The sequence below is a fragment of the Chelonia mydas genome, chromosome 11 (genome assembly GCF_015237465.2).
Source record: "Chelonia mydas isolate rCheMyd1 chromosome 11, rCheMyd1.pri.v2, whole genome shotgun sequence".
Lineage (NCBI taxonomy): Eukaryota > Metazoa > Chordata > Testudines > Cheloniidae > Chelonia > Chelonia mydas.
Genome location: NC_051251.2, coordinates 40,974,172 through 40,997,890, shown reverse-complemented (window position 1 = coordinate 40,997,890; position 23,719 = coordinate 40,974,172). Strand labels below are relative to the sequence as shown.

The window sequence follows — 23,719 nt, the reverse complement described above, 5'->3', positions numbered from 1 at the left end:
CCATCTTCATTTCAGTCTGAACTCACAAAGCAGCAAAATTATTTTAATATTGAGGATGAATTGCCGGCACGCCTTTTGGCTGCCAAGAGTAATTTCTTTGGGCTATACTTCTGGTTGAAAAGCTGGAAACAACACTACACACAGCAGCAGAAGTAGAACTAAAGGTAAAATATGAAAAGAATCAGATCAGCAACAATAATGATCATTTTGATAAGATGAAAATGGCTCTTTTTGATCAAAACCAGATGTTTTTCTTTCATAATTATCCTTATTGCATCACCTCTTTTTTCAGCATATTAATCTGTGAGGATCTCAGTGTGTTTCAGAGATTCTTTTTAATAGCTCTTTTCCGTGGGTAACAGCCTCAGTTACTTGCATAGGTGAAACTGCATATGTATGTAGTGTAGTAGAATCTCTCTATAATTTGTACCCTGATAATTCTAAAATGTTTTAATCACAATGAAATCCTTTCATAAATTCAAAATAAAAGCTGCAAGAAGAAGAGAATTAGATCGATGTTTTACATTTCACATGTGACTGTGAACTGAAAATTAGCTTTTCTTTGGCACATCTCTTTTCATAGTTTCTTATGAACCAAATGCTTACTGATATTTTTCTATGTTGTTTGGTTTAGAATTATGTATTGTATGTATGTATGTACTGTATTGAGTTATTGGTTGGTTGACATTGCTCAATCATAAAACTAAAGGGCCAGATTTTTAAAGGGATTTAGGCACCGATACAGATAGGCACGTAGTGGGTTTTTCAAAAAGCACCTAGGCACCTAACTCCCAAGGGCCTGAGGAGATTAGATAAAACAACAGGAGGGAACAGTGCAAGAATTACTCCAGTGAAATGCAGGCAGGCAGATTCAATCACTTGAGCTGTTTTCTCTGGCTCTAAGTAGTCAGAACTGACTGTAAAAACATATGTCCAGTATGGAAAACCCTTTCAGTGGATGCATAATGAACCTCATGCAAATTGAGGAACTCAAGAAGGTAACAGGAAAGTGATGAATGCCATACACATTTTGGAGCTCTATATTAATTTCTGCTATGCTGATGCACATCATTGGATCTCTTGTGCAAACAGTGCTAAGTATGCAAACCAAGAAGCTAATGTTAGAAATCATTGCATTTTAAAGTCATGGTTCATATGCAGTTTAGAGAGAAATATTACATTCATAAGTATGAAATGTCGTGTGATATCAGTAATAAATACGTAGCACTTACATCTCTTTTTCATCTGCAGAGTGCTTTACAAACTAATTAATTCATCCGCAGTTCGTCCCTGTTAGGTAGAAAAATACGTAGTTCACCCCTGTTTCACAGATAGGGAAACTGAGGTGGTGATTAAGTGACTTGACCAAAAAATCTGAGGATATCAGCATTCAAGCCAGATCAGAATACAGAGACGCTATTATCCCATCCCTTCCCCAACTCAGAATAGATAACATCAACAACCAACTGCAGAAATGTCTCAGAATGTTAATCATGTGACAGTGTCTTTTTAAAAGGGAGACGCTTACTTCTGAAGGTCTTCCTTAGGTGGAGAGGGTTCAGTAAGTGCTGTGAGACTAGACAGAGCTGAAAGCTGTGACCCCTGCTGGGCTACTCTTCCATCAGGCTTGTCTGAGCCCTGAAGTCAGAGGGAAGAATGAGAGAATGTGGCTGGAGCTGATTACCCTGTGTGGATGCATCCTGCCTGGACTCTCTTTAGGGGGCTGTGAGTAAGATGTTCCCGAGGAACCCAGTAAATTGCAAATCTGCACATTAGCTGCAGGTTTGTATTTGTCTTACTGTGAGGTCATCTTTACCCATCTCCTAGATAACTTTAAACTAACATAAATCAGTGCCAAAGTTTCCCCTATAAAAATCCTCAGGAAGCAGCCTATATTGATGAAACAGCAGTAGATAGCAAACATTCAATTAAAAGCCTCTTTCAAAAGAAGCCATCAAATAAACTAAAGCATCAGAACTCTTTATAAACAGGTTGTTGGGACAGACTGGAGTTTAAAAGAACCTTTTAGAACACTTGCTTTTAAAAATGGTTGAGTATGAATCCTAAGGAAGAGAGTTTAGCTGAGACTTGTAAAGTAACCAGGGAAGGGGTTGCCTCTAACTCTGCAAAAATTCACACTGGGGGGCCTGATTGTCCATTTCTATGGACCTTGTGCCATCATTTACAGCAGTGTAAAGTTGGAATGGTAACATTTCTACCACTTACTTTTCACTGATGTAAATGACTACGCAAGGTGCAGAGGAATAGAAACACAGGTCCTTGTTGCCTAGTTTCTGCAGACTAGCAGTGCCTCTTACAAAATGTGATCAGCTCTGCCTGGAATGAGTTTAGCTGTTTCACATAGGCACTGACATCTTCCGCCTGTCATTCTTTTGGTAGCTTCATGCCTCTTCTGAAGAGATACAATTACATAGTGGCTATTAATGCAAAAAGGGCCAAATCCTGAAATCCTTAGTCATTTTTACCATGACATTACTCAGACTACTAAGGACTGAGTAAAAAATGATGAAGGACTTGAGGATTTGTCCCATTTTGACCAGTTTGACAGTATTCTTCAGTTAAAATTATGTTAAGAGAGCAAGGGGAAGTGGTGGAAAAAGCTATTATAAAATAGATTTATGCTGCTTTCATAACAAAACTGTTCTCTGTATAAAGCTAACGTGTGTGAGTCTGCGTGAATGTCATGTTCCTGCAGATGTTCTAGCATGATACAAGCAGCTGCATTTGCTATGGGCATATACAGTAGCTGGATACTTTCTGTGTCTTCTCTCTATTCTCAGTTCACAAAACCCATTGAGGGAAAGTGATCACTGATTTATTTTCTTTCTTTCTTTTAAAATGTTTGAGCAGTGAGAAACAAATGGGTTGAAATTAAATATTTACGACTCAATCCTGCAAAGTCCGCACTCAAAACTCCATTGCCTTATTGGGAGTGCTGCATGTAAAACAATTTTCGGCTGAGGCCCTTTGAATTTCTAACGCTCTAAAATGATTTGAAAAGTAACTGAAGCAGGGAAAAGAAGTTCAGGGTGTTCTTAATCTTGTGGCCTCCTCAAGGACCTAATCCTTCAAAGAGTGAGCACCTCCTGCTGGGTCCTGAGTGCTCTCAGCTCTCATTGACTGTCATGGGAGTTGAGAGTATGTCACATCTCAAACCTTGCAGAATCTAAGGCTCTCAGAACCTTCCAGAAACAGACCCCAAAGTTGTTGCTACCTCCATCATTTGCAAACCCTCTGGCTTCTCCCAAGGCCTCTGTCGTAATGCTGCTCACTGAATCCAGTCAGGCCAGGTCCAGCTCTTCACACACAGTTTCTGTATCTCTCATATATTGCAGGTTTTGGAAGCAAAAGTCAACAAAGTGAAGATCAATGAGGCTCGTGAGCATTATCGGCCAGTAGTGGCAAGAGCTTCCCAGCTCTATTTCCGCATGGGTAAGCTGATTAAAATCAATCCAATATATCAGTTCTTGCTCAAGGTTACTATTTAGAAAGAGATCAATATGTTCGTGTGCTGCTGTTTTAATCTAGTGTTACCATTGGCTTAGACCCTTGTCTCCCTTCTGTCACGGGCTTTTTATGTTGTATTTCACAAAGCGGGGCAGCAGGCAGAACCCTCTGACAATGGGTGTGAGAGGGTGTGATGAAGTGGGACTGTTCTTAATGTTTTCTCTGAATATTGTGGGGGTGCCTCAGTTTCCCCTATGTACTTCTTAAGTATCTAGGTGGTGGGATAAGAGTGTATGATCATTGCAGAGCCCTAGAGGGCAGGTGTGTGCAGGGGTCTGGACACAGAGAATGGCCAACACCCTGTTTCCTGGCAACTGATGGCCAGGCCCTTCCCTCCTGCAAGATGAGAGCTAACGGGTTGGAGAACAAAGGAATCAGGTGACCTCCTGGCCTGGGAAAGGGACAAAGCCCAGAGGAGGAGGGGCTGGAGAGAGTTTCAGTTTCGGGCTGGGTGGTCGAACGCAGGGAAGCCCAAGGCTGGGGTCTAAGCTCCTTGACCCCCAGAAGGACTTGACTGAGGGGTCCTGGTTGTACCCATAAGCTCTGTTTTAGACTGTGTTGCTATCGTACAATAAACCTTCCGTTTTACTGGCTGGCTGAGAGTCATGGTGAATCTCAGGAAGAGGGGTGCAGGGCCCGGACTCCCGCACACTTCGTGACAGAGGGTAAACAATCTGATCGAGTGTGTGACATACTCAACTTTCATTTACATCCGTCCTCGGAGTCTGTTGGAAAGAGACAAGCTTACCTTCACAGCCCAGTTAGCTTTCCAGGTGCGGTATGTCTGTGACGGAGACACCTTTGTATGTTGTTGGGTGGGTGTATGCTCATGCACGTGCCCGCTTAGTCCATGATCTCTTTCTCCCACAACACTTTGCTCCATATGTCATTAGCTATGCAGAACTAACCTTACAATGTGCAAAGCCCCCATCCGCTGAGTGTGAGGAGAGATTCTGCTGTAGTGATATCTCCTCCTCCTCCTCTCTTCCCACTGTGGGAGGGAGAGATTGAACTGGTTTGTACATTTACTAGGACTCCATACTGGTGCTTGAGCTGCTTATGCTGAAGTACAGCTCTACTGGGCCTCTGGAGAGTTGGACTTTGGTCCATCAGTGTCACCCTGAGTCTGAGATGCTCCCTGGGGCTGAGTGTGCCACAGTACTCCCAGTACTTCCACAGTACTCCCAGCCACTCAAAGTTGCTTTCTTAAGAACACAAAAACAATATCATCCCCGGAAAGTTATCCCAGTGAAGAGAGTTGATTTTCCCACTAGCCATCCTGGGAGCAAAATGTGGGAGCTGGATTCATTTTTTAAATTATACTGGGTCACCCAAGGATGGCATGGTTTTCACACACACAGAACAGTGGGGGAGGAGAAAGTAATTAAGGAAGTGTTATTTACTCCGTCTGATAACACAAGAACTAGAGGTCACCAAATGAAATGAATAGGCAGCAGGTTTAAAACAAACAAAAGGAAGCATTTCTTCATACAACGCGCAGCCAACCTGTGGAACTCCTTGCCAGAGGATGTTGTGAAGGCCAAGACTATAACAGGGTTAAAAAAAGAACTAGATAAATTAATGGAGGATAGGTTCATCAATGGCTATTAGCCAGGATAGGCAGGGATGGTGTCCCTAGCCTGTGTTTGCAAGAATCTGGGAATGGGCGACAAGGGATGGATCACTTGATGATTACCTGTTCTGTTCATCCCCTCTGAAGCACCTGGCATTGGCCACTGTTGGAAGACAGGATACTGAGCTAGATTGACCTTTGGTCTGACCCAGTATGGCTGTTCTTATGAGGTGAGGGAACAGTATTGTGTAATGTTCTCTGATTTGTTATAAAATGCTTTTTTTTTTTCCTCACACAGCTGGAAATTTCTCTATTATGTCTTTGCTTCTCAACCCAGACATTGCTCTTCTGGGTTCACGGGAGGGGTTGTATGATGGGCACAGGCCTTAGTACCCCTCCCCACAAGCTACATGTTCCTTTTGGAAAAAAAACACAAATGGGGACAGAGGAGAAGGGCCAAGGGCCTATTGGGATATGAGCTGCCATGTCCTGGAGGAAGGTGGTAAATTTAGGAGAGGGGCTTGTTGAACCTGTGTTGTGGGGAAGGAGGAGGTTGAATCAGTGCTTAATTTGTGCCAGAGCTTGGCAGGGCTGAGCCCTGGTATCTCTGGGCTTGCTGTATGTATTTTAATGTTAAAAATATTGCTTGAACCCCAGCACCTAATTGCTTGAGCTCCACACCTCCTTCATTCAAATTGGGTTCCCCATGTGGAGAAGGGGAAAGAGGTCATGAAAGCTGATATTCGGACACTGCTAGTATTTACCAAATCCGAATATCAGTCCTTTAGCTGTGTCTTACCCCAGCTCCTTCTGGGTCACCTACAGGTCACCATTAAGTCTATCACACTGGGAGATGTATTATGGGGTTGATCCAGCAAGGTGCTGAGCACCCTCTGCTCTCTTTGAGGGTGCTCAGCACTTTTCAAGGTTGAGCTCTTTATTTTTTAATTATTTTTTACTTTCTAACTGAACTGCAAAAAAAGGAACGTGCATTCCTGGCTCATGTAAAAAATAGAGCATGTATTACCTAAAAATTAACTGGAGCAGAATAAAATTTCATTGTCAGAAATGCTAACCATTATAACACATCTAGCATTAAATCAGAGTTATCTACAGGTAGTTCCCTTGGATCATTTGATCAAATTAAGCTCCTAAAATATGGTTCAAAAATGTCATCTTGGTGTAGGATATAAAGTACAAGAATAGGGCAACTAAATTACTGAAAATTTGGGAAAATGAAATGTTGACTCATGTATTTTGACATAATGTAGAAATCAGGAGGTTTGCCAGACAGATCTGCTTCAGACTCTGCTTATGCAATATTTGATTTGCACAACTGCATTATAGATTGCCCACCACCCTGAGCATGAGCAGCTGGGCTTGAGGTAGGCTGCCCTCCAGGACATAGGGAATTCTTCCCAGCCCCCTCAGCAGTTGCTCTGCAGCATCTACTGCAGCCCCAAGGCTTTGGTAGCCTTTGCTCTGATTAACTCTCTCCTTATTCTGGTAGATCCATGGGTACGTAATCTTGGATCTACTGGCCCTCCACAACTCCTGCATCAAAACCCAGCTAGTAGCCAAGTCTAGGGAGGTCCCCTGTGGCTGAACTGCATAACACTGCTGAGCTGATGCCTTCCCCTCTACCTCCACCTTTTGTAAAAAGTCTCTGCTTCTTTTTAATTATTTAATTAATAGCTAAACAAAATAGCTACTCTGAAGTACAAGCGTAGCTTCCTGGAGTCCCCATGCAATGACACAGCCTGCTGTTCAGAATTTTTCCTGGCTGTATTCCACTGTCTTACCATGCCAGTTAGTTCCACAGTGTGAGTGTGCTGCCCATACGTCTCCTGTGCTCCAGGATCTGCCCCACTCCTGGCTCTGCTTCCACCTTTCAGTGGCCTGACAAAGTGGAAAGGCCCTGGACATATAAGAGCTGGCTTAATTAAGGAAGTAGGTAGGAGGAAAACAAAAGCAGGAGGAGGGTGAGGCGAGAGGCGGCAGGGACTGAAAGGAAAGAAACAGGAGATGGACAGATAATTTAACCATGAGAGTAATTAATCATTGGAACAGTTCATCAAGGTTTGTGGTGGATTCTGTATTGCTGACTATTTTAAAATCAAGATAGGATGTTTTTCAAAAAGATCTGCTCTAGGAATTATTTTGGGGAAGTTCTAAAGACAGACTAGATGATCACAATGGCCCCTTCTGGCCTTAGGGTATGTCTACACTATGAAATTAGGTCGAATTTATAGAAGTCGTTTTTTTAGAAATCAGTTTTATATATTCTAGTGTGTGTGTCCCCACAGAAAATGCTCTAAGTGCATTAAGTGCATTAACTCGGCGGAGTGCTTCCACAGTACCGAGGCTAGCGTCGACTTCCGGAGTGTTGCACTGTGGGTAGCTATCCCACAGTTCCTGCAGTCTCCGCTGCCCATTGGAATTCTGGGTTGAGATCCCAATGCCTGATGGGGCTAAAACATTGTCGCGGGTGGTTCTGGGTACATATTGTCAGGCCCCTGTTCCCTCCCTCCCTCCGTGAAAGCAAGGGCAGACAATCGTTTCGCACCTTTTTTCCTGAGTTACCTGTGCGGACGCCATACCACGGCAAGCATGGAGCCCGCTCAGCTCACTGTCACCGTATGTCTCCTGGGTGCTGGCAGACGCAGTACTGCATTGCTACACAGCAGCAGCAACCGATTGCCTTGTGGCAGCAGACGGTGCAATAGGACTGGTAGCCGTCATCGTCATGTCCGAGGTGCTCCTGGTCGCCTCTGTGAAGTCGATCAGGAGCGCCTGGGCAGACATGGGCGCAGGGACTAAATTTGGAGTGACTTGATCAAGTCATTCTCTTTAGTCCTGCAGTCAGTCCTATTGAACCATCTTATGGTGAGCAGGCAGGTGATACGGATTGCTAACAGTCCTATTGCATCATCTTCTGCCAGGCAGGCAAGAGATGAGGATGGCTAGCAGACCTATTGTACCATCTTCTGCCGAGCAGCCATGAGATGTGGATGGCATACAGTCCTTCTGCACCGTCTGCTGCCAGCCAAAGATGTAAAAGGTAGATGGAGTGTATCAAAACAAGAAATAGACCAGATTTGTTTTGTACTCATTTGCAAACTGCCCCCCGTCTAGGGGACTCATTCCTCTAGGTCACACTGCAGTCAGTCACAGAGAAGGTAAATCTAGCCATGTATCAATCAGAGGCCAGACTAACCTCCTTGTTCCAATAAGAACAATAACTTAGGTGCACCATTTCTTATTGGAACCCTCCGTGAAGTCCTGCCTGAAATACTCCTTGATGTAAAGCCACCCCCTTTGTTGATTTTAACTCCCTGTAAGCCAAACCTGTAAGCCGTGTCGTCAGTCGCCCCTTCCTGCATCAGAGCAACGGCAAACAATCATGCATCTGAGTTGAGAGTGCTGTCCAGAGCAGTCACGATGGAGCACTCTGGGATAGCTCCCGGAGGCCAATACCGTCAAATTGTGTCCACAGTACCCCAAATTCAACCCGGCAAGGCCGATTTAAGCGCTAATCCACTTGTCAGGGGTGGAGTAAGGAAATCGATTTTAAGAGCCCTTTAAGTCGAAATAAAGGGCTTCATCGTGTGGACGGGTGCAGGTTTACATCGATTTAACGCTGCTAAATTCGACCTAAAGTCCTAGTGTAGACCAGGGCTTAGTATCTGTGAGTCAGAAGTGGAGACAGAGGGGCAGAAAGTGAGGGAAGAGGAATGGGACAGAGGTTAGATCACTCAGAAATTTGGATTTAAAGTGCTGTTCTACTTTGAAAAGTAGTTAAGGCAAATTAGCACCAGATGTCTCAGTAGATCTGCTCCATGAATGTATCTTGTCACGTCTACTTGTCTGGGTAACAAAATGCATATTCCTTTCTTTTCTTTTTAGCACTACTTCAGGACAACCACAAATGGCCTCAATTGAACCATTAATTAAGTTCCAAATTAGAGCCATTGCTTTCATGAGGTGGCACCAGGTGTAACTGAGGGCAGGATTTGGCCTACAGAATCATTAGAACTGGTCACAAGATAGGAAGGAAAGAACCCAGCTTGACTTTAAGATCCCAAGTTGAGTTTGCTGACCTGGCAGTTAGGGAAAAAAAATCTTTTTTTTTACTTGTAAACTGCACAAATTTGAGCGGAAGTCATTGAGCTACACTAAACATGGAACCCTGGGATGACTTTTGTACAGAGTTGATTTTTGGAGCCACATTTTTAACGTTGACACCCCAGCTGCAAAGTATACAGATTTTTGCATCACTACAAGGTGACATTGCATCATGCAACATCGTTACTTGGTAATGATGTATTCTAATGCAGCATCTTGATAGCACAGCACCCAAGTAATAGTGCTTGCTATGTGAATGCAAGCTAGAGCACACAAAACTATAAGCTAAACATCCCGCCCCTCATTTGGGGCTCCTAAAACTTTCTGACCCCAGAGCCTCGTATTTCCTTACTGCAGCCATGTTCTGTACCTTTGATATATGGTACCCTACCAGATAAAGGAATAATTATAGGCAATGACAGCACTCATCTATCTCCATTTTGTCTCTAAATCTTTGGAGGTGCAAACAAAACACATTGGATGGGAGAGACTAGTAATGCTGATGAGTGCTTTAGATCGCTTGATAATCTCTTTTTCTGTTAGCTATTACTGAATGGAAATCAAATACATGCATGTTTGGGGTAGGAACAGATGGCACTTCTGTTATGCAAGGAAGAAATGGGGGTGAGAGGGCAGCGAAGTTGAAAAAAAAAATGACCTCCCTCCCTGACTTACCAGGATTCATTGTGTTGCCCTCCTATTACAGCTGACTGTGACTTTTTATTGTCATAAAGATATGTCAGAAGTTAGACAGAGAGACAGAGGATAACCTTAAATCCTTTAGTGCATTTTACCAGGTTTCTCAAAAAAAACAAAAAGGGGGTGGGGGACAAAAAGCCGACTGAGGGAGTTGGGAAATGTCAGTGAGGCATTACACAAAGAGCTCAATACATTTGTTGACCCCCCTTCCCCAGCTTTAAGATGGATTTAGTTATAGTCATCATAATGCTGTAGGTGCTTTCTTAAAAATAAATGTAGATGCTATTGTCTGTCTGCCACTTGGAAAATGTAGCTGTTTCAATGCGCCCCTGCTGAAGTTGAAAAAGACGGATTTATTGAAATGCCTCAAAAATCCATCACACTGTCAGTGTATTACTTGCCAGCTGAACTGCATCTTATTCCTGTCTCTACAGCGCCTGGCTTCATTTTTTAGAATATTTTTGTCTTTTCCAAAACAGTTGCTTTTCTTTCTTACCCCCCATTTTGCAAATGGCATCTGCAGTGTTAGATTTGAGGGCTGAGATGAGAGGAGAGCAGTGTTTTGAACTGACTAATTTGTAGGCAAGAAATAAAGCCCTTGTAAGGTGGTCCCGGGGGTGTCTTCCCCATGAACATTCTTTGAAGCTACATGTAATCTGGTGCATTTCAAAGACAAAACATTTCCTATTCTCAAGTATCTACATAAGCCAGGGTTGGTTTACCAGTTTCTGGAGAATAATGACCTCCACCAGGGGCAGGGCTGCTCCCGCCCTCCCCTCTCCCCCAAAAAACATTCCTGTTCTGTTTGAAAGGGGCAATTGCAGTAAATGGTTTATTTGTCACATTTTTTGCTGCTCTGGTGGAATGGTGGCTACTAACACTTAGCTGAAATGCTTCCTCAGTAAATTCCAAATGTTGGCAAGCAACATATCCTTCCACAAGACAGTTAAATACTATAGTGGTTTTATGTTTACTTTTGATTTCTATAAAGTAGTCACCAAAAGCTAGCAATCTGCTAACCTTAGATAGTTTGGATTCAGATTTGATAACCATCCAAAAATTTGGTTGCTTAGCCAATCCTCTCAGTTCTGGAAATGTAATATGATATTCCAGTGCTATTTGGTTTTTACTGAGCCAGGAACACCATAAAATATTGTTTCTCCCCACATTTTAGTGTTTCTATCCCTGGTCCCATATAAAAAAGGCACACAGATGGGAGCAAAAAATTAACAGAAAGAGTTAAATGTTTTGAACTTCAAAACAGCTTTAGGTTTGGGGTTTGGTTCAAATTTTGTATGAATGTTCAGAGTGATTTTTGTTTGATTCAAATGGGCTTACTCAATTGCTACTTTTTTGTCCACTTATCTACTGTGAATTGATTCAACTGCAGTAGGGAACACTTCTATATTTAAATCAACATGTTATGGTACCCGTAGACTGCATGTTTAAAAAACCGGCTGGAACTTGGGATTTGGTCATGAATGGGGTCCTAAACTCTTACAGATGTAAACAACTGTAGGCGGGGAATTGTTCAGTTAATTACGTAAATGTTTTGTTTTGCAGCTTTTACTTATGAATACAGAAACTGATGCTTGTGAACTTGACTTCTTATTCAGAGTTAATATTGACAACAGCTAAAACAGGCTACTGGATTTTCACTCCAGCTCTGCATAGAGTGCAATTAAGGAGTAGTATGTACCCCGGAACCTGTGTAGGCTTGCAAGGAAGACCACAAACATTGTTGTTGTTTTTTTTAAAAATCTGTGCAAATAATTTGGGATTTTTTGCTGTTCAAAATATACATGAATACAATAAAATGTGATCGGTGTGCTTAGGGTTTTTTTCATCTCTAGACAACATGTTTTAGGGATTAATTTTGTGGCATGGATAAAGATATTGAAGGCTCCCCAAAATGAAGGAAAAAAAGTGGTGGAATCAGAATGTCCAAAGAAAGAGAAGTTTTCACAAGAATGGAAAATGAAAAGTTCCCTCCAGAAGCTGATTATGATGTAAGCCAGGCGACCAGATAGATGACATATGGTGTTAGTTGGATTACTAACCTGAACACTTTGAGGGACGGATTTTTTGCCTCCAGACTGTGTTGTTCTTGGATTTCTACCAAATATGAATCATGATAAAATACTAGTAGTATACATGTTTTTTTCTATAGATTTTAAATGTTGGTTTCCCTGAAGTTTTATCATTTGCAACTCTTAATTTATAGGAACTTTGTTGAAGAGAAATTTGGAACCAATATGTAGAGAGGCATAAAGCTGAGTTTGCAAAATAGTTTTAAGAAAACAGTCCTGCTAGTTTTCATTTATCTCCTGGAGCTGACCCATTGAAAGCCGTAGAATCATTAAGTAAGTCCAGGCCAAACATGTCTGTTTATGTTGCACAAAAGGGAATGCTTACAACTAACATACTTTCTATTGAATTGGAGTGGAACTCCTACTCATTCACATTAATACCAAAAGAATTAATTGTAATTAATGCTATTACAATTAATACCTCTAGAGAAATAAATAAGGAACCTCCATTATTGTTGAGTACCATCACGTTACTTCATGAACTATATGACATTTGGAAAATATACACCTTTATGACAATTGTAGTGCTTGACTCAGACAGTGTACAATGCAATTGTTGGTTGCTCTCTGGTGAAAAAATAAAGGGCCAGCATCTGTTTTGATTAGATGAGTGCAAGTCGATAGTTTTGCATGAGGAGAATTTGGCCCACTTACATTGATAAGAGACAAATGTATTAATTTCAACTCATCCTTCCTTATGCCCCGACTCTCCCCCCCACCACACACACACACAATTTCAATGTAATGACTACAAGTTAACTCCTTGCACTCTGTATGTACATCGATAGGATGTGCAGATGCTTAACAGATACCCTAGTCAGTTTATAAAAAGAACAGGAGTACTTGTGGCACCTTAGAGACTAACAAATTTATTTGAGCATAAGCTTTCGTGAGCTACAGCTCACTTCATCGGATGCATTCAGTGGAAAATATGAATGCATCCGATCCAGTGAGCTGTAGCTCACGAAAGTTTATGCTCAAATAAATTTGTTCGTCTCTAAGGTGCCACAAGTACTCCTTTTCTTTTTCGAATATAGACTAACACGGGTGCTACTCTGAAACTAGTCAGTTTATGTTATTTTAGTCAGAAGTTTTTTTATATTTGCCTTTACATTACATTACCAGAAAATGCACTTTTGTGGTATAATTGTATTTTATATGTGTAGTAGGTAGTGATTTCCTTAGTGGAAATTAGTTGGTTGTTCTCCTTCTGGATTGCCTCTTATTGTATCTGCAATTTTATATTGTAAGAAGCACAAAAGGAATAAAACATATTAGTCCATCTGATATAATGAAACTCTATTTTGGAGGGATTGTTTTTGTTCTCAGTTTAGTGACTTCTATTATGTGTACAATTTAAATGCTCTGTGCACAGTATGTGATTCTTTGAATTATATTAATTATTTGGGTTGAAGTGATATGATATATTGTTCTGTTTAGGGAGCAAGCTTGAATTTACCACTGACGCCAGAAAACTTCACAATGTACCTCTGGGTCAAGGACAGGAAACGGTGGCAGAAATAGCTACGGTAAAAGCATCAAAAGAAGGCCACTGGGTTATACTTCAAGTAAGTCAAAACTCTTCATTTCAACAGTGCTACATTGCAGTGTTAAAAATGGAAGCTTTTCAAAATAATGTGTGTCTAGATAAAACAGCACTAAATAATGATTACCAACTGCCTTTGTCTCTTCCAAAAGAGAAGCTCAGAACTTAATATCGAGGTCTGAGTGTTAATGGGTCATTGAAAATCACATAAAATGTGAACTGCATCTGCCTTGTGTGGTAGGGAGTTGACTCTAGTATTTTACCAAACACATGCAATTTGATTTACTAATTTATTATCCATAAAAAAAACCCCTTTAGTAAATAAATGTGTAGCAAAAAGAATTGTTACTCTGTGTAATCAGATGAATAGAAACAAGCAGGGAAGATTGCTGTCATGATGCAGTATATTGTGCTGAACAGATGCACATGATTTTTGCAGATACTGTGCTGTATCCAACTGCTTCCTTACGCCTCGGATTTGCTTGTATCAATAAAATGTTTCATACTTCAAATCAATAGCTCACTGGGAAGCCTATTTCTCTCTCTTACCTCCCACCCCCTTGCCCAGAATATTCATCTGGTAGCAAAGTGGCTTGGCACAGTAGAGGAATTTGTGGAGAAATGCAGTGAAGGAAGTCACCCAGACTATCGGGTTTTTACGTGTGCTGAACGTGCCCCTTCTCCTAAAGATCATGTCATTCCACAGGGAATTTTGAAAAACTCTATTAAAATAACCAATGAGCCACCCACTGGAATGCTGCATAATTTTCATGCTGCACTGGATAATTTTGTCCAAGCAAGTAAAACATCATAGGAGTTATAAAGTATAAAAATAGGATTATTAAATTTATCATTGTAAAGTCATTTAAAATTGAAAAGTCCCTGACAGTTACTGCAGGCTGTGAGATAATAGAATAGAATAAACTTCATTACATAAAGATCCATTCACAAAATTTTCTTATAGTGGTGTAACTGTACATCAGACAAGAAATTAGATCCTCTCATTCTGAAGCATGAAATATGGCTTCTGATTAAATATATTCCTGTGTCCATGGGAAACAGTTTGCAGACATTACAGATAATTACTGTAGAAACGAGAAATTATTTTGGTCTGGTTTCATTTTGTTCTTTAATTCAGATGTGAAACATGAATTTTTGTGCCCTGTGCCACTGGAGTATTTTGTATTATTACTGTGTATGGTGTGCACTGGGGTCAGATCCTCAGCTGGTGTAAATCAATTAACCTTATTGAAATCAATGGGACTATGCCAATTTACACCAGCTAAGCAACTAGTCCGAAGTGTTTTGATCACGTGTAATATGAAACATCACTTTGGTTGTACTAGATCATCATCATTTTTCTCTCAACTTGTTTCCATTTTGTAGAATGTGCTTTTAATTAAAACACTTTTATTGATATTTAAAAGATACACAAACACTGATACAGCTAATAATTGCAAGCGATGTTGCATAGACAGGCGTAGAAATCAATTAGCTCTTTAACATGAATAGTCACATTAAAGGGAAACCATTAACTTTAATTTTTTGAGAAATTGCCTCATAGCAAAAAAAAAATCTATTTTCTGATAGTTCACATCTTAAATAGTATGGTGTACAAATCATCTTAGAAAACCCTTTAGAAATTATAATGTCTTTTTTTGTTCCCCTGTTGATGTTTATAGGAGTCTTGTAGCAAGAAAGAAAACAGGTAGCGGACTGTACAGGGGAAACAATGACACAGAAAGTGCTGACAAATGTACAAAGTAAAGAAGCTGCAAAAAATAGTGAAGATACTTTTGTCACTAACTTTTGTCAGTTATAGTCATCTGCAGTGTTACTTATAATTATAGGAAGTACAAAATCTTCACACAGAAATTTTCAGATTGATGCAGTCTCTTGAATAAGTGAAATCTCTCTGATTTTTCAGAACCTGCTTGATCAGTGTATCTGTGAACAGGAATTCAAGATTATTCTGTTTTTCACTTTGCTGCTGTCATGCCTTTGTGGATGAGTGGCAGAAATTTGGACCTTGGGGCTAGAACAGAAAGTGCCCTTTTAACAATGGAAACCTCACAATTTCCGACCGTATTCTCTACAACTACCTGGAAGCAAATTCTCAGATATTTTTGCATTTCCTTAAACCTATTTAAGTAAGCATGTGCCACCCCTGACTACTTTGATAAATGTGCTGTACCTAATCCTGTTGTTTCCTGTATGTGCAACACTGGGTTTTTATTTTTAATACAAATTTTAAAGATGATTAACACATTCTACGAAGGATGACTTTGTGCGACCTCTCTTGTGTGACAATTAGAATAGTGGAAATTTTCTGCCCCATCAACTGTTGTTCTGAACCTGACTGGCAAACAGAATTGAATCTTTCTTCACTGAGGGTAGAAATCCCGATATACTAACTACCCTCTGCTCTTTGTCTGAATAATTATTTCATTTCCTTTAGAATCAAACCCTACACTTAAAAAATATCTTTCTTGTGGTAGGTATCCTGGGAAGATCTCTGTTACTTGTTTGGCTAGTTTATGTATGGTGGTCATATTACAGACAACTAGGATAGAAGACTTTGTCGCATATAGTTGGAAGAGTATATGCAACCCAATCAGGTAATCAAAGCTTCAGCAACCACAGAAGTGTTTCCAGAGTTAGAGCTCCCCCTGCTGGAAGCTGACACATTTTTATATGTAAACTTAACACTTCTGAAGAATATAATTTTTCTTAAACGTGTGTTATTTGTGATAAGTGCACTGCTGGATCATGATGTGCTATTTCACCTTTCAATTCCCCTGGCTCTTCCATCCATTTTTACATTGGCAGTGAAAATTATGTCCTTGCATAACATTATTTACCTTAAATCGTTTCATTTTACAATAAAACAGAATCTTCTCCCCTATATATAAAAAAGAAAATGTTACAGTAAGGATCCAAAAGGCTAAAGCTTACAATAGTGATTCTGAAGTGTTTTGGACCACTGATTACTATTTTTATAAGGATACTGCTTAGCTGCTTGTAAATCAATTATTAATGGATAAATCTCCATAGGGTAGATTAGGATACACCCCCCCCCCCCCCCCCAAAAGCTGGGTGTGGCTGTTTAGCACCAAATCATTTATGTTAACAAAACTGTTAACATACAGTTAACACAAGCAGGCTTGTGGGACTTCTGTTGCTTCCTGATTCCGGTTAAGACAGAACTACCCTGCAAAGAGTTCATTCTCAAGATAGTTTCAACTTCCTGCTTTCAGTCTTAGCTGGGAATCAGGAATTAAAGGGACATATGAATATGTAAGATAATTGGTGAAGGAAGTTACCGGCACAGTTAGGAATTGCAGAAAAGATTCCCTTCATCTTTTTTATAAAAATGTTTGGGTCATTTATTACCGTCGTCAGACTGGTTTACCTCACCCTGCACATAATCTAGGTTGTGTATTCAGTTCTATGTGACATGGCCTGTACACATCAGGCTTTGGGTTCTTCCCTTTCAAATTCTCAGATGTCAAAGTAAAAATGGAATAGTAATATCAGCTTTTAATAACGTATTACTTTTTAAACATCAAAAACTGTATGGTTAAGTTGACTAAAAATGGGTAACTTCATTGTATAACAGCTCTAGATATGCTGAAATTTTAGAGACATCATTGACACACTAGAATAATGTGATATCAAAATGCAGTAGGGATATATCCTTCTGTCTTATATTTATGAGCATCTGCATAGGAATCTAGGAATTGTCAGACTGGATCAGAGCCATGGTCCATCTAGTCTACTGTCCTGTATCCTACAGTTGCCGGAACCAGATGCTTCACAGGAAAGTACAACAACCTCAGAGTAGGATCGCTCAGTGTGGTATAACCTGTTTCCCAGTAAGGTCTCACCCTAACCCATACTGATTAGATATAGTTTAAGCCCTGACGCATGAGGTTATGTTTGAGTGAAGTTAATGGGACTGGAGTAAAAGCGGAACATCTGTAGGTTTTGCCAGGGGAGATTCCCCAGTGATAATCCAGCCTTGCATCCATCCATCCATTGGCACAAAGTTCTATGGTCCATGGATAGTGGATTTTGGTTTTAAGCAACATTATTTTTTCTCTACCTAGACATCCTCAAATGTGCTCCTCCACTCCTACCCATGTAAGCATCCTGGGTTCAATTAAGGATTTAGCTATTTTAGCTCATAAGTCTATCTGTCCAATCCACTGATGATTTTTGGTGGTGGTCTCTGATCTCCCTTCAAATATCCAAGATGTCTGCAAATGCATTATAGAGAGGGTTATAATATTTATGGAACTCCCTCAAGTTCTAAAATCACATGGTAGGAGTCAGTGGCAGCAAAAGCCCTTTTACGTCATGCTGTACAAGGGAGTTCATTTGTCCACAATTATGACTATTGTTGTTTAGACAGACACAGATTTTGCACTGAAGTCAATGGGAGTTGTGGGATACAGAATCAGGATCATTCTGATTGTTGTAAACGAGTGGTTCCCAACCCTTCTCTTTGGGATCCCTTTTGACATGGATGAACACTAACCTTCTATTGTGATTCCTTCATCCTACCCATGAAACAATATATTTGCCACCATACATAGTCCTTTTATATCTATTTTTTCTCTCTCCCCTCCTCAACAAGCCACCTGTGCAAAGTGGGTATACAACACTTCCAGATCAGGTTGGTGGTGTTTTATACACACCGTGCACATATGTAAACGGCTACACAAAGTGGGAGGTAGTGGAGAATCAGGCCCCAGATGTATACAGCGGCAGGCTGAGGCAGCAGCCCACTGGCTCAAGCTTCTCTTCCTTTCTCCCGTCCCATGTGCCACTCAGCTGAGCTGTGAGAACACACCCACAGAGCCTGCAGTGTACATTCCCTACCCACCCTGAGCAGTACGTAACCTGCTCTGAGTGCAAGAACAAGAACAAAAGAACAAGAGCAGAAAAGGATTAAAAGAAAGCCAAGGAAGAATGCAGTGAAAAGAAACAAGAATTTTTAAAAAGAGAGCAGAATATAGAGGGGCTGCAGGGAGGAAAGCTGTAACTCCTTTCAAGGAGCTACCCATATCTGCAGTTGGGGTTGCCAGGAATCTGGGGTCATTCAGCTTTCTCTGGCCCTACTAGCGTGGTGCATTCTCTCTCAAAGAAACAGTGGGAAATCCTTTTCCAAACAGATCTGGTGAGGCACTGAAAAAACTTGAGGCCTGGCAGGAGGCACATTGGGAATAATTGTTCATTTTTTCGGTATAATGTCATTTCTGAAGATGAACTTTTTTGCAGTTTCTCTAGAGGAAGCCTTGCATCATGGCACTGCATGCTGCTAACATGTCCCTCATTATAAGGGAGGCGCCTCATTTTAGATTCAAATGTATCTCCATCCCACACAGACCTGGGGTTATTTTACCTTCATTATTGCAGATTACTTGCATCACAAATGCTGAATCACAAAACTGAAGTTAGAGAAAATGGTATTTATCTTTCAGAAATGAGCCCCACATTATTTTAAGGATCCTGCACTACTGCTATTGTTGTTATCATCATCATCATTATGTATCTTGGCAGGTTGAAAGGTATCACAAAACTGTAAGATTTCAGTAGTAATTTAGCATCCCACAGTAATACTTCAAAAGCATCAAATAGCATTTTGAATTTTAAGTCATTACAAATGTAAATAAATAAATGTACTCCCACCTGTCTGTTGTTTTAAATGTCTAGTGAGCCTAAAATATTTGCATAGCAGTTTTGAGATACAGCAGAATTTTGGCTTATTATAAGTATATGATATTGAATTAAACAATTTTGCCATTCTGTTCCATAAAGGATAACGTCTGACTCTCAGCAAACCATTTGAAAAGAACTTATGATGATGATGACACCATAGCTCCATTTTATTTTATGGAGTGTATTGATTGTCAAATAAACAATACATGTATTTTGGTAATAATCTGAAGAAAAAAACATGCCGTTTTATTTTGCAAACCTTACACTATTACAGGTTTCAGAGTAACAGCCGTGTTAGTTAGTCTCTAAGGTGCCACAAGTACTCCTCTTCTTACACTATTACTTGCTTTCATTTCAAGAAGGGATGGCTTTTTTCAGTTATACTATCATAAATTGCTTTATTTAATAAATTGGTATAAGGAATAATAATGTTACACCAGAGAGCAGCACTTTGTAATTTGGAAGAAATAACATTTTTCTTTTAAAATAGTTCTCTCTATTTTTTAAATTAAAATTATCAGTATGTTTTTTGCTAACTGAAGAAAAACCTGGTTTTTTGCAAATTCATGTAGTTTTTGTCTTGTGAACATCAGTATCTGTATGTGATGTAAAGAAGCTAATTAAAATATGGAACAAATTTTATTAATTTTCATGGACATAAACTGTTAAGAAGTCATGTCATTCTCAGCAATGACTCCATAACGGAATAATTTGATTTATAGCTAGCAGGTTCCTTTTTCTGTTTAGCAAGGATTGTCACTTGTGGTTTGGTGTTTTTTTTGACAGTTTGACAGGAAGCTAGGTCTTGCTCCTGGGTTTGTGATCCTGGCTTATCAACATTACCATAAATACACTGATGCAATGTTACCTCCTGAAAGTCCATCCACTGTGGCCTACCCCCCCAATGCAGAGATTGAATTCTTGACAGTGATTTCAGACAAACTGTTCCATATGCTGTTGGAACTGCAATCCAAGGATTCGATTACTGGGGAAGGAGTCTCACAGACTGTGGAAGAAAAGGCTAGTAAAAACAGATTGCAAATCCTTCATAAGATGGTGTGTCGCTTGTTGGTTTCTTCTGCTGGCTCTTTGGTTTCACCAGTAAAAGCTATTTTGTATGGCTTTGATTTGAAATTGGTAATGTGGGAAAATGATCCACAGCCTAAGTGATACATAAAAGAAATCTGAATACATTAAACACCGGTTTGAATCATGCAGCAATCCCTTGTGAGTCTTATTATGCTTTAGTAGAACTCCGCTCTGTAGAATCCTTTGTCAAGCTGCAGTATCCCATTTTCCCATGAACTGTACCCCAGAACTTGCCATCCTGTAGGGAAACCCTGTGAAGTGTTCTTGCAGTTTCCTCCAAATTGATCCAGGGAAGGGAGAGTAGGGTTTGTTTCCATGCCCTTCCCATTCCTAAAGAAAAAGCCCACAAATTCTGTGGAGGATTCAGAGGAGGCCAAGTATATCTATGCGGATGTACCTCCATACTCCCATGCTAGGAGTGCCAGATTCTCTCAAATATTCCAGCTTCCCCTGTCAGGAGCCTCCCCTGATACTCCTGCCCTCTTCTAAGGAGGAGCTGGAAGAACTCCTGGGCAGATTTCTGGTGAGGTTGGTTTTCTTCCGTCCTACGTGCCAATTCCCAGACGCACCAAGCGCTTTCTGAGTCCAGAGAGACAAGGGGAGACAGTGCTACAGAAGCAGCTGCAATTCTCCATCCCACATACAAAAACAATTGTGTGAATGGGGCAGATCGTGCAAGGGGTACAATTTAATACTGCAATATGGAGTGGTTAGCAAAGTAGTGACCTGAGGACCTCTGTGAAACTCGAAAGCTTGTCCCTTCCAGCAACAGATTTTGGTCCAATAAAAGATTTTACCTCACCTACCTTGTCTCTCTCATATCCTGAGACCAACACAGCTACAACATGACTGCAAGACACAAAGTAGTAGTCGATACTCAAGCTGTGACTTTCTTCTTTGCATTCAGACAATCTTTCCAATCAATGTAAGCATGCACATTAAGAGGTCTTATTTTCCAAAGGTCATGCTGGGGTTTTCCCCAGGTAGTTAACATTTAGGTGTTGGCCCCAATCCTGCTATTTATGCATGTACTTAATGTGATGCACTGAGATTAGTCCCACAAGAATCAGAGGAACTACTCAGTGCATAAAGTTAAGCACGTATGTATGTTTGTAACTTCCCCTGCATGTAAATAGCCCCCTAAATTCTACAAATGCTCACAGAATTGGATACACAAGAAACTTTCAACATGAAAAACATGAAGGTAAAGGCATACTAGATGACATAAAGGAGAAACTTCTCGAAGAATATAACATGTCTGACATTACCTCAAAAACAGCAGAACGCTCCCCATATATACTGGTTTGTTTTCAAGAATGTGAGAGAATGAATATGCTAATACATGAGATAAGGCATTTACTTAAGGGACTTGATTTAGTTCTGGAGGTATGTGTGCTTTGCTTACCTGCCTTGTGGGATGATCCAGTCTAAGTAAAGACACGACTGTGTATGCATATAGTAGATGTCTGCATCTTGGGGCGTGTTTTGTCATCTCATATTGCATGGACCTTAAAAAATATTATAACACGGTTTGTCAACTCTAAAATAGCTTGTTTGTTTTTTAAATTGTGTGAAATGAGTGATCACAAAAGGTGCTGCTCAGAAGCCTGAAAGCTTCCATTTATCCCCATATTAGGAAATGACAGTACAACCTTCGGAGTATTGCCTTCTCATTGCGCCTCAGCCCGAGCTTGGAGCTGGTGAGAGGGGAGTTAAGTCCCCATGCCCATTCATTCCTTCAGCCTCTCTGCTGCAAGTGCCACCAAGAGGGGTTGCCAGCTGTGGTGGGTATTTTGAGAATGCCCCCATCATGAAGCAACCCTTAGGCTAAAAGGCAATACCCACTTTGGGAACTCTCTGGGAGGGGGGAAAAATGGATCCACTCAAGTCCACCGAGACAAAAATATCGAGTGGTCCAAAATATATACGACAGCGCCCGCTGGAACACTTAAATGGATTCGCATGTGCCTTTGACCATGCCTAGAAGGTAATCATTAGCCACTGGGTAAGGTTCATACCCTTATCATACATACCCAGTCTCAGACCATACCCAGGTTTAAAATGAGGCTAATATGTGCTGTCCTACCTGGTCGCATGTTCAGTAAGTGCTCCGGGAATAATAACATAAGTAAGACTGTAGCAATAGTTTATAATTACCCTGCAGGGGGTTGTGATCTAATTCTTTCCTTTATCTGTAGTTATTATTCATTGTGTATGACCAGAGTAGATAATAATATTCACTAATCTTGAATATTTAGGGCCAAATGTTCACAAAGGGAAGCCTGATATTTGGATACAGAAATGTCAATGCAGTAACATACCTGCTGGGTTTGGACTGAATGCACATTCAGATCACATTGCACATCTAAATGGCTTTCTAGATGCCTAACCAGCAGTTTGCATTTATGATCAAGTGCTTTGTACGCAAAGCTGTGACAAATGCACGTATTGCTACAACCGGCTTTTGAAGATATGATCGTTAGTACCAAATTTTGAAAGTAGACTCCAATTTTGACAACTGGAAATGCACACATTCCTATTTTTAATTAATACCTATAGAATTGGGGCACTCAAATAGCCATTAATCCAAACAAACAGTGAAGCTCCTAACCTGTTTGCCTGTGCAATTTCGTGTGGGCGCAGAGAGAGACGGCTCTTAGGATATTCAGTGTATACATATGTATTTCCCCTACATAATGTAATTTGAGTTAATTTAAGAAATGCAGAAAAAATGGAAACTACACTCATGTTTCTGACAATTTCACCTTTTTTATTTTTAATAAATGGCTCGCACTAATTCAAAGAGCCAAGATATTCTTTACACTGCATGATTTAGCTACCTTATGTGTTTTTATTGGGGGGAAAAAAGCTCTCTATCATTTATCATGTCATCTTTTCACAGTCTCTTTGTGAGACGCAAATAGCACACTAATGTTTTCTTTTGTTAGGGTGAGTTGGCAATCTTCTCAGAGCTGGAGCAACTACAGACAGCGCTTTTTTTTTTTCTTTTCATATAATCTTCCTGACACTTGGATGAGACTGGTTTATCCATCAACATACAGTCTAGCACAGTAGTAAGCTGCATGCCAACAGTCAATCAGAATGGACGGTGCCTCTTGCCCATCAGAAAAACAGAATGTGAATGATAGGATTTTTTTCCAGCAAATATCCAGTGTCTGTGCATAATTCAGAATAGCTTTTTGTAGCTTGATATTAACTGTAGTGTGAAAAGCAAAAAGATTTTGCATTTTACCTTGCTCTGGACATTGGGCAATTTCTGTAATGTTCTAGTTCTCACTTTTCTTTCTTTTTTCAAATCAAGCTGTGAGTGCTCTTCAAAGAGAC

The 23,719-nt window shown here is 40.4% G+C and overlaps 1 pseudogene; it reads left to right on the top strand.

Annotated features, from left to right (window-relative positions):
• LOC122462431 overlaps positions 1-22,842 on the top strand; it is a 213,028-nt pseudogene extending 190,186 nt beyond the window's left edge.
• Positions 22,843-23,719: the final 877 nt, after the last annotated feature.